This window comes from Porites lutea, chromosome 4, assembly GCF_958299795.1.
Source record: "Porites lutea chromosome 4, jaPorLute2.1, whole genome shotgun sequence".
NCBI lineage: Eukaryota > Metazoa > Cnidaria > Anthozoa > Scleractinia > Poritidae > Porites > Porites lutea.
In genome coordinates, this window is record NC_133204.1 from 38,207,999 (window position 1) to 38,218,454 (window position 10,456).

General features: G+C 39.5%; 1 pseudogene; it reads right to left on the bottom strand.

The window, feature by feature from the left end:
- Nucleotides 1-919: 919 nt before the first annotated feature.
- On the bottom strand, nucleotides 920-5,843 carry LOC140934635 (uncharacterized; annotated as a pseudogene).
- Between the last annotated feature and the right edge of the window lie 4,613 nt (nucleotides 5,844-10,456).

The following is a 10,456-nucleotide window of genomic DNA, read 5'->3' on the forward strand; positions in this document are numbered from 1 at the left end:
TTTTAGACGTGGTCGCAGTACGGCGCAATCGGCGGGCCATTTAAATAGTTTTTGTGCTTGATGCCATGGTAAAAAAAAGTAGCCAGTGTGCTATTTCTCGATATATAAATGTCCAAGGCGTTCGACTTGATAAACCAAGATACTTCTGGGGAAGCTTGAACACATAGGACTTTCTGCAAGAAGTTTGAGATGGTATAAATCGTATCTCTCAGACAGATGTTGTCTTGTGCAAGATGCATTGAAGGGAAACTTCTCGAACATTTCAGTGTGTTCAATTCTAAAATGAGCCAACAGCACAGGTATAATACTCGAAATGGTTACATGCCCAAAGTCAGCAGGCCAAGAACGGAATGGGACAGAAATAAAACATATAAAACAACTAACGATTGGGTTACTGCCGAGTGAGCTCAAGAGATTAATGCCAAAAACGATTTTTAATTACCAATTGAAACAGTTTTTCTGATTGAATCATTTTGAACTGTATCTTAGTTTAAACGATTTTTAAACACGAAATGAAAAAGTTTTACAAAAAAATATTGACTTTTGTTAGTATTTTTAACTTAAACCTTCGTTGTAGCATTAGTTTTTAGCTGTATTTTAGTTTTAGTTTATGTAGTTTGACCTTTATTTTAGAGGATCCTCCTGAAAACCACCGTTAGGTGATTGGAGGGCTCTTCGTTAAATATTATTTATTATTAAGTTAGAGATGCAAATCTCTGGAGTTGAAAACTCTAGAGACTTCCTCTTTGTCAATACTCCCTCCAATATCAACCCACCCCATCCTCAAACGAACTGGTAGGTGAAAATACCCTTCTCTAGAAGTATTTGTGTCAATGTGTCATCAGTTTTTGAACAACAGTCTTCATCTTTGGGTGGGTTTTTGCCGCATGTGGCGCAGGAGGCTAGCTATGTTAAAAGTTGACCAGTTTCGGAAATCCTATCTATTAACCTTTTTACTTCCAGAGTACATGATGGACTCTGGAAAGGTGAGCCTAACTTTCGAGTCTGCGAACAAACATATCGTGCTATGGTGAAACCATTCAAATGAAACCTCTTTAGCCCTTCTTTCACATGGCACTATTTGATCCTCGGAATTTTACAGGAAATTTTGTTGAATGGCAGTGAAAGGTTGATAAATAAGTGTACTGAAATACATAGTACTTTGAAAGAGCATGGTTTTGGATGTTTCGTTTTTATAAGAATGGACTTGGCTTTCACACCGACTCGCTAAGGTAAGAAAAACACTGAAGTCATCAAAACAGATCAAGAAAGAAGGATTAAAGAGATTTAATTCAATTTTAGTGCGGTCGAAAACTCCCATTATTCAATAGTTAATGTCAGTAATGATCCGTTATTTAGTCGGTACTAGAAAATCTGTTTATCACTGGAAAACATACACACAGAATTTGTCCAGTGAACTAGTAACAAAAAGCTGGCCATTGCTTGACACAGCAACAGAATATGGTGCGCTAAGCCCAATATGTTGTCCTTCTATTGAGTTCACAAATTTTCCGTCAAGAGTAAATAACTGAAGTCTTGCTTTATCACGATCACACACCACCAGGTTATTAAACCTGTCAATTGCAATACCCGCAGGAAAACTCAGATGTCGGATGCTGAATACGTTTACATTACCTGCTTTTGGATAGGAAATATAAAACATATTTTGATGACACACTGCATTGCATGGGATTGCACGGTTAGGATCACGGATGGCAAGCAACAGCTGTGAGCCATCAGAGGACAGGACTTTGACTGTCACACACCATCATGCGTCCATCAGATGCAATATTCAGATACTTTGGTTTCTGCAGTTTTTTGTTGATGACGTATTTTATAAATTTGTAACTTCTATTGTAGCAAAAAATCGTGTGAGAAGCAATAACTAAGAGTTCACTTGACTTGGTGAATGCTACTGACGTCGGATCATTTAGTTGATAAGCAACAAGAATTTGTGGATACGTGCCTTGTGCACTAAATAGTTGTACACTATTTTGATCGGCCACTGCAACATTGCCAGTATTACCATCTGTCGCAATGCTACTGGGCCAACAAAAAGTTCCCTTTCTGTTCCTAGATGAGCCAAACGGAAATGAATATGTATACTGATGTGTAAAATGAACTTGTGGCACACAAGTCAAATGAACGCTCCATGGACTTCCTGTCAGCAGCTGACCGTTAACCGTCACCATCACGTCATGTGGTCCGAAACAATCTGGTGTGTATGTGACGTAATATATCAAACATGAGATGCAGTGTTTCATCACCAGATGAAACACCGAGAAGAGAGTTGAAAATACGACGCGCAGCGGAGTATTTTTGACGAACTTCGAGGTGTTTCATCTGGTGATGAAACACTGTGTCGAATGTTTGATATTTCTTCTCAAACAAAATCATTTTTGAAGGAGAAATTAAGGATGCAAATACTAAGCAGTGTTTCATCCGATTGCCAAACACTCATTAAACATTAATTTCCTTTGTATTTTCTTAATGAATTATTAATGAGTTTGAGAAGCTATATTCACCGTCTTTGTCATTTGAAATCACGTGGGTCAGTTCTTCTCCTGAGGGAGACTGGACTTTCACTTGAATCTGATCGTTTTCATCATAAAACTTGTTTCCATCAGAGTCCTTGGTTGTTATTTTAAACGTTGCTTCGCTTCCTAATTTTACTTCCTGTAAACCCCTTCCTTCAGCCACCGACTGCAAAGGATCTGTGGTAACGATGACGACTCGACCCACCGCCGGAACTACGCTTTTCACTTTCTTGACATACTCTTTATTAATCTCGTATTTGACATGCGATGGTTTATAAATGTTTAGTTTCCCTGCATTTAGAAGACCTCAACATCGTCCGATAAGTGCATGATGTGCTTGCAAAATTTCAACGCTTTTCTCCCTCAGTAAGATGTCCTCGCAGCACTCGACATGCTCTTGTATCTGATTCTTAGAAACCTGTAAATGTTCCAGCTGCAAAGAGTACTGTCGGCCTTCTTTTCCGTCAATAACATCCAAACTAGTTATCATAGCTTTCTCATGTTCATGTAAAAGTCGGATAAGTTCTTCAACAGATGTCATTACTTTATTGCGCGCGGTAGAAATCCTTTCTCTGCTTTTTCTCAAGGAATTCTTTTTTTTTTCCGCGTGCTCTTCATGATCAGCGATTTCTATTTTCGTTTCTTGTACAATCTTCTCGATATCAACTTTGTGTTCTTCGGCGGCTTGGTGGATATCCACGGCGGTGTGGTGATTGTGACGGGTCTGTCTACATTTTTCACAAATGCACACTTTGCACTGTCCACAGTAAAACGTCAGAAGTTCATTCTCGTGAAATTCCTCTCTGCACATCGACGAGGTGTCTGCTATCCCTTTCAGTTTTTGGCTTTTATCTTTGGCAAAACAAAATACAATTATGATTATAATGTACTGAACATATAAACAAAGCTAACACAATTGTCAGGTAAACTACTGTCGTGCATTAGAGTGAGGTTTCACAAAACCAATGCTCCCCTTCCCCAAGAATTCTAATCAGTTTTACAATGTGAGGCGTATTTTAACTACATAAATGATTTTCCTGCCTGTCTGTTAATAACACTTTAGATCCAGAGTAGACAAATTTGACAAAGCAGCTTAGAACGTGATTTAAACCGTTGTGCTCAAGTCAGTACGTACATTTCTGATGCATATCAAAACCGCGCAGGATTAGTTCAGTCAGTAGAGCGGATGGTAGTGGGTTCGATTCCCTGGACCGGACCAACACTCACGGTCTTAAAATGACTGAGAAATGAAGGTACTTCCTTTGCTCTGCAGGCGGCTGGACCTTCCGGTGGCTCGGATGAACACGTAAAATGACGGTCTCGTCTCCAGTGGGAGACGTTAAAAATAGTGTTCCCAGTTAGTACTTCCGTACTAAACACATTGACACTCACATAACGTTTCTTTTCTTGTGCTTGAGGGTTTTGGTTTCTGGATTCATTGAATTGAAAATAACTTTACAGGGAAAGAAATCGAAACTTCAGTCTGCCTTTCGACAACCTCGCCTTGTATTTTGCAAGATGGTAGTCAAGTGACTAATAGGATCACGTGAAATGAGACAGTTAACCTCCGACTATTTGGGGAGTTTTCAAAGTTTTCAGCCGTTGTCTGTAAGCGCCTTGATAACATATTTACGTTCCCATTAAAGTTATTTATAGCACAAGCTCTGATAATTTTGATGAAAGAAAAAGCCACTCTGTTACTAAATTTCGAACTAATTTTTTAACATGAGAGTTATTTTGATTTTGTCACGCTTTCTTGGTGTTTGTATAGTGCAGTAGACCTTCACCACTCTGGCCACCTAACAGACAAGACTGGGAAATAGGGACCTTAAGATCCGACGACGGCAACGGCAATGGAACTCCACAAAAGCAATAGGTTTAATTAGCAAAACAACAATTTTACACGTGCATCACGCTTCTTTGTACATTTCATTGCCGTCACTGCACGACTACCACGTGAAAATGCCTAATTTCACGATGTACAGAGAAAGTACACAAGCGACGACGAGATTTTCTCTCTCTTTCTGAACTTGGATATGGTTCTTGGGAATTCAACTTTAACAGGGTTCGCCTACATTTGACAAAGTTAGTGACTTGAAGTAAAGATTGAAAGCGCGAATTCACTTTTTCAGCGACATTTTCACTGCCATCGCCGTCCTCGGATCTTAAGGTCCCTAATAGCTGTGGAAGGGAGGTGGTCGTTGTAAACAGCTTAAACCAAGAGTCACAGCTATCAGCTGGGACTAAGTAGCCTGACTGAAGAGAGGTGGCCGTTGGTTAAAGTTCGATTGTAGCTGCTCAATTCCCTACTCACTTACCTGCACCATTGGCAGGTGTCACATTTGACGCCATCAAGTCATCAAGTTTCTTTGAAAGTCTTTTAACTTCGGTACCAATTTCTTTTACGTCCGTGCCAACTTCTCTAGTGTCACATTCTTTAATGTTATTACCAATTTCTTCTATGTCGGTGCCAAAATCCTTAATGCCTGTGCCAAATTCTTTTATATTAGTAAAAATTTCTTTTACATCAGTGCCAAGTTTTTTCAATTCATCTTCTATGTTATCTTCATCATTTTTCCACTGATGAAGGAGATCTTTGTAATGGTGCTCCATATCGGGATCCATGCAGCAAAATTCCAAGTTGTCAATAGCGACCTTGAAATAGACCATGTAACATATAAATCATTGCATTGGTAGGTCAAAGTATTAGCCATTAAATGAGAGAGGACGAGTCCTCAGTGGTCATGGTTGTTATAAGGTAAGGATAAACGGATATCATATTGAACATTTCGAGTCTAGCTTACCTTGTATGTAGTCCCTCCTGGCCGTACTAGAGTGTCCCGGATTTCCTTCCAGTGTGTGTCGAATGTTGCATCATTAATAGATGCGTGCTCAGCGTGAACGTACACTGTATTCCTGAAGTACTTTACTCGTGCAATGTCCGCCTCACGGCTCAGGTCTGTGGCAGCAGGGAGCACGTCCCATCCTGTTACCGGAGGAGTGAGACCGCAGATGTTGCGCAACAAAGCCATCAGTCAGAGTGATGTCAAAATGTTTTGAAGAAACTGAAGCAGGGATTGCGGGAAATAGCTTTCCCCATTGAGTCGCAGTGATAATCCTACGTGACCTTAAAGACTTCAATGTGGTTTGACTAGCTGCTAAGAACGTGTGTAGGGTTGGTGGTGCGCAGATGGCATCAAAGCAATCCCTGAGGGCACAAGTGCCCACATCAACAAGAACACGGCATAACCTGGCATAATTAGTTGTTTCTTTTGTAGATGGCGTTGCAATTGTAATAGAGGCCATGGAAACGAAGTGATGATACGTTTAACCTACGAAAACAGTGTATGGTCGTATGAGTAAGTGAGACAGGTCACCGGAGTCCTCGTTTTTTATGTCTAATGTCCAACACCAAAGATTTCAATCAAAGATACTAAAGCGGCCTATGCGATTTCTCGCCAAGGCGAACGTAGCGCATTTCTTAGACTCTCCTCCCCTCCTTTCCAGTGTTAGAGTCAGCAACATCGTCGTGCTACAAGATATAGTAACACTAATTTCATTTGCCCGAGATTTAATCGAATGATCGAAGGCGGTAGATCATTCGCAGTTACTACTTGTCAACTCTGGAACAGCTTAAGTCGGGAACTCAGGAATTCTAAATCAACACAATCTTTTACGAATAATTATAGCAACAACCTTTTTAATATACAGCAGAAACTACATCATTTTATAGTTTAATTTTTTGATTTATCATTTGCTCTTAAGATACATCTTATTTTTGTTATAACTCTTATCAGATAGACATTTTATAGTTCTATAGATAGACATGTTAGAATTTAACGTACATTCTATCATTTAGCTCTTACATTTCTATGTACACTTTGTATAAACAGGATATAATTTTTATTATAATTTAAGATAGAGGGCCACAAATTTATAATTTACCTCAACTATTCCGTGCCAACCTCTTTAAATAAAGTTTAGTATTACTATTATTATTATCAAAAGGTTGAGTTTGATCGTCCGGGTGAACGTAGTCCTGAATAGGACTGTTGTTGACAGTGACTGACTTTTCGACAACCTGTGCGGTAGTCATCTTCAGAGTCAAAGTGAGTTGTATCACGTCAGTTGATGGTATTATACTCTGGTTATTGATCTGATTGGCAATGTAATGAACTCTTATGTTGCAATTACAGTAATTACTCGAATGAGCGACTCCTTCAAATAAGCGCCGCATTTGGGAGAGGAAAGTTTAAAAGCGCCGCGGGACTTATTCGCGTAAGTACGGTACTAAATGGTATCAGGAGCCGATTACTAAGCACCGCGCTCAAATGGGCGCCACATTTTTGAAGGAAAAGGTAGTTTTAAATAAGCACCGCGGCACTAGTTCGGGTAAATTCGGATTCGGTACATTTCCTTATTCACTGTAGAACTTAACGTTTAAAATTACAGTTTCTTGGCCATTAAATATACTTAACAAAGTAACAAAAATGAACATTATTATTCATTCAAAATATTTCCACGTTTCTGACTGGTTAAATCCACACGCATAATTAGCAATTAACGTTTAAAATTACAGTTTCTTGTCCATTAAATATACTTAACAAAGTAACAAAAATGAACATTATTATTCATTCAAAATATTTCCGCGTTTCTGATTGGTTAAACCCACACGCATAATTAGCAATTAATGAATGAGGCTGAGTAGGATATTTAACAGTTAATGAATGAGGCTGAGTATTTTATGAAGAATTGTGGAGAGCAAGGAGGGTGTTATCCGTCGAGGCAGTAGGCTGAGGCGGATAACACCCTCCGAGATCTCCATAATTCTTCATATTGATACGAAAGACGAATTCAATAACTGTTTTATTATTCATTCAAAATAATTCCTAGTTTAAAAACATAGTTAAAACATGCTTACCTCCATCGATCCATCGATGTTAAGTTCATCTTCGATAGTGCACGTTTAGGGTTGTTCAGCTCCGCAAATATTCTCCAAATAGCAGATGTCGCCCTTCGAGTTGTCTTCTTGCTGTTCTTGCCATGATGTTTTTAGCTATTATTTCACCTAGTTCTTACTCTTGAAACGAGTGAAATGTCCACCATTTTTGTTTTTACAACCAAAGCAACTCAACCTCGTCTCCAGGTCTTCTCTGTTAAAGGTGCATTAACCTGCAAGGAAGCTGCACGTTTGACGTCATCGGTTGATTAACCGCAAAATTCTTCCAAATTTGGTCATCAGTAGCTGGTTATGGTGAATTATGCGTGTGCTTTTAGCCAATCAGAATCGGGAAAATATTTTGAATGAAAAATAATTCACCATAACCAGCTGCTGCTGACCAAATTTGGAAAGAATGTTGTCATATTGAACCGATGACGTTAAAATGACGTCAAAAGTGCAGCCTGGTTGCAGGTTATTGAACCGTCGACCGAGAAAACCTGGGGACGAGGTTGAGTTGTTTTGGTGGTTAGAACAAAATGGCGGAACTGTCGCCGAACATTATACTCGTTTCACGGCGAAATATTGTCTAAAAACATCGCAAGAACAGCAAGAAGAGAACTCGACGGAAAACATCTGCTATTTGGAGTATATTTGCAGACCTGAGCACTTCATATCATACTCAGCCTCATTCAATATTTGTTAAATATATCGGCTGAAGAAGGCTTATGTGGCCAGCCGAAATATTGTTCTAAAAATGCAATATTAAAGCAATAGGAAACGTTTTCCGTGTTTGCATGGCCTGATGTAAACGAGAGAGGGGTTGGGAGAATTCGAGGCAGGATTTGAAACCTGTCGAGAATTTTCCCAACGTCTCTCGTGTTTAAATCTGGCTATGCAAACACAGGAAAAAAAGTTCTACTGCTTGTATAAAATAACTTTCCAGATAAAAAAGCAAAACTCTTCTTTTAGGCTTCTGATCTTCTGATTAAAAGAGAAGTAGTTACCAGTCGCAAAGTCTTGAACACGAAGCTTGTACGCGTAATCAGTTCTTGTTTTGCAATAAGATGCTTTTCAACATATGGGTTTTTGTCGCTCAAAACAGTGTCAGCTTTAGCGACATTGACACGGCATGTTTGTAAATAAGTTTCAGCCGACGAGGAAATGGGTAAAAACTGTACATTTGTCGATTTTTCAACTGAAAAAACGTTTTTCAAATTCGTGCTTGCGTTATTAGGAGACAAGACGCTTATTTGAGAGCCGTGATTATTCGAGTAATTACTGTAATTGGTAACTTAAGAGTTTATTACATTTAGGACTTAATTACACGACCCTGATTAGGGTCGTTTATTACATTTAGGCAACAGCCATTAAGGCTCTTGATTTAGGCTTTCCATAAGCGGCACTCAATTTATTCCAGTCCCCCACCCTCCTGGGATCTCAGCAATAAAGTGAAGAGAGAGGGTCAATGTTCCCTTGCTGAAACACATAACGATGTAAGTGAGAAAGTTGTATGCATTATTGATACATTTTCCTTTTCGACTTAAAAGTCTTATACGGCCAGATATTCCTTATTACACTGGTATCTCTATCTGACGTAAACCTCCTTAAAATGGGCAGTCCACGTTTTCTTGTGGACAACTTACTAAGACAGACATGACTGAAAAACAATGTCAGTCGCAACGATGTACATCTTAGAGAGAGAGGAGAGGGGGAAGGCGGGGGGGGGGAGTGGGATTGTCTTTTTTTCCTCGGGGAATGTTCAGGTCAGGGGGTACGTCAGTTAAGTTTCGCTTTACTAAAAAGCCATGTCTACTGGCGCTAAAAAATTAGCACTACACCCGACTTTTTGGCCCTGTACTACCGCGCGATCTCAGGGTACAGCGATACCGATATCACTCCAATCATAGTTATCCCTATAGGTAAGTACTTAACATTTTGAAAGCCAACAAAGCTGAGTTTTCCTTAAATAAAAACTAATATTTTGAACTTTGCGATAGTAACGACATGAAAGTCATATTGTGTTTAGTCAAGTGATTTCACAGTCTAAAATAAAAGTAGCTTTAGGTGGTGAGGGTGCGTGGGATTAGGCAAGGCAAACAGAGCTGTTATCCAGATACAATAGGCTGTACCAACTTACATGTGACACTAAGTTAAAGTTTTTTCGACGTCTACCCGTATCCAAATAAGTTGAGTCAAGCAATGAAATGACACGTTTTGGTAACAGTAAGTAGTAAGTCATTTCAGTATCCGTATTCATCTAACCAGTCAGCCAGCCTGCCCTGCCAGTCAATAAGTGAAACTTAAAAAATACCGTCAACTCTCTCTATAAGACGGACACCTCTGTAAGATGGACACCTGCAACCTCGTCCCCTTAAGGGAAAAGCCCTGGGGACGAGGTTGGGACACCTGTTGTTAACTCCTGTCGTTTTTCAATTATTTTCCTCTAACTGTACTCTCCATAAGATGGACACCACTCTAAAACGGACAGCGGACACTTTAGAGGTGCTTTATGCGAAGAAAAATACCTCAAAACGGAAATGTAGGTTCTACATGTCAGTGAACTGCAAACGTTTTAATATTTTGTAGTCTCTGCATACTGTTACGCTTTTAGACCGTGCGAGAAGCCGTAAATGTTTGATTGCATAATAATAAAATCATCCCAATTTTCTGCTACAATGTCCCAGTTTTAGCTGTTTTGCATGAGTTAAGAAGACGTGTATTCATTGCGAATGGTGTCACGTTACCTCGACCCTCTAATAAGCCGAAATCCTGTCTAAGACGGACAGTCGGGCCGGTCCCGAAGGTGTCCGTTTTAGGGTGGAGTTCACTGCCGCGTTATTTTTACGTGCGTGTACACGTACGTAAATTTTAATCACGTAAATAAAATAGAGGCAAGATTGCGGCCTTTCGTGAATTGTCTCTATTATATTTGCGAACGTAAATTTTACGCACGTACGCACGTAAAAATTACGCGATA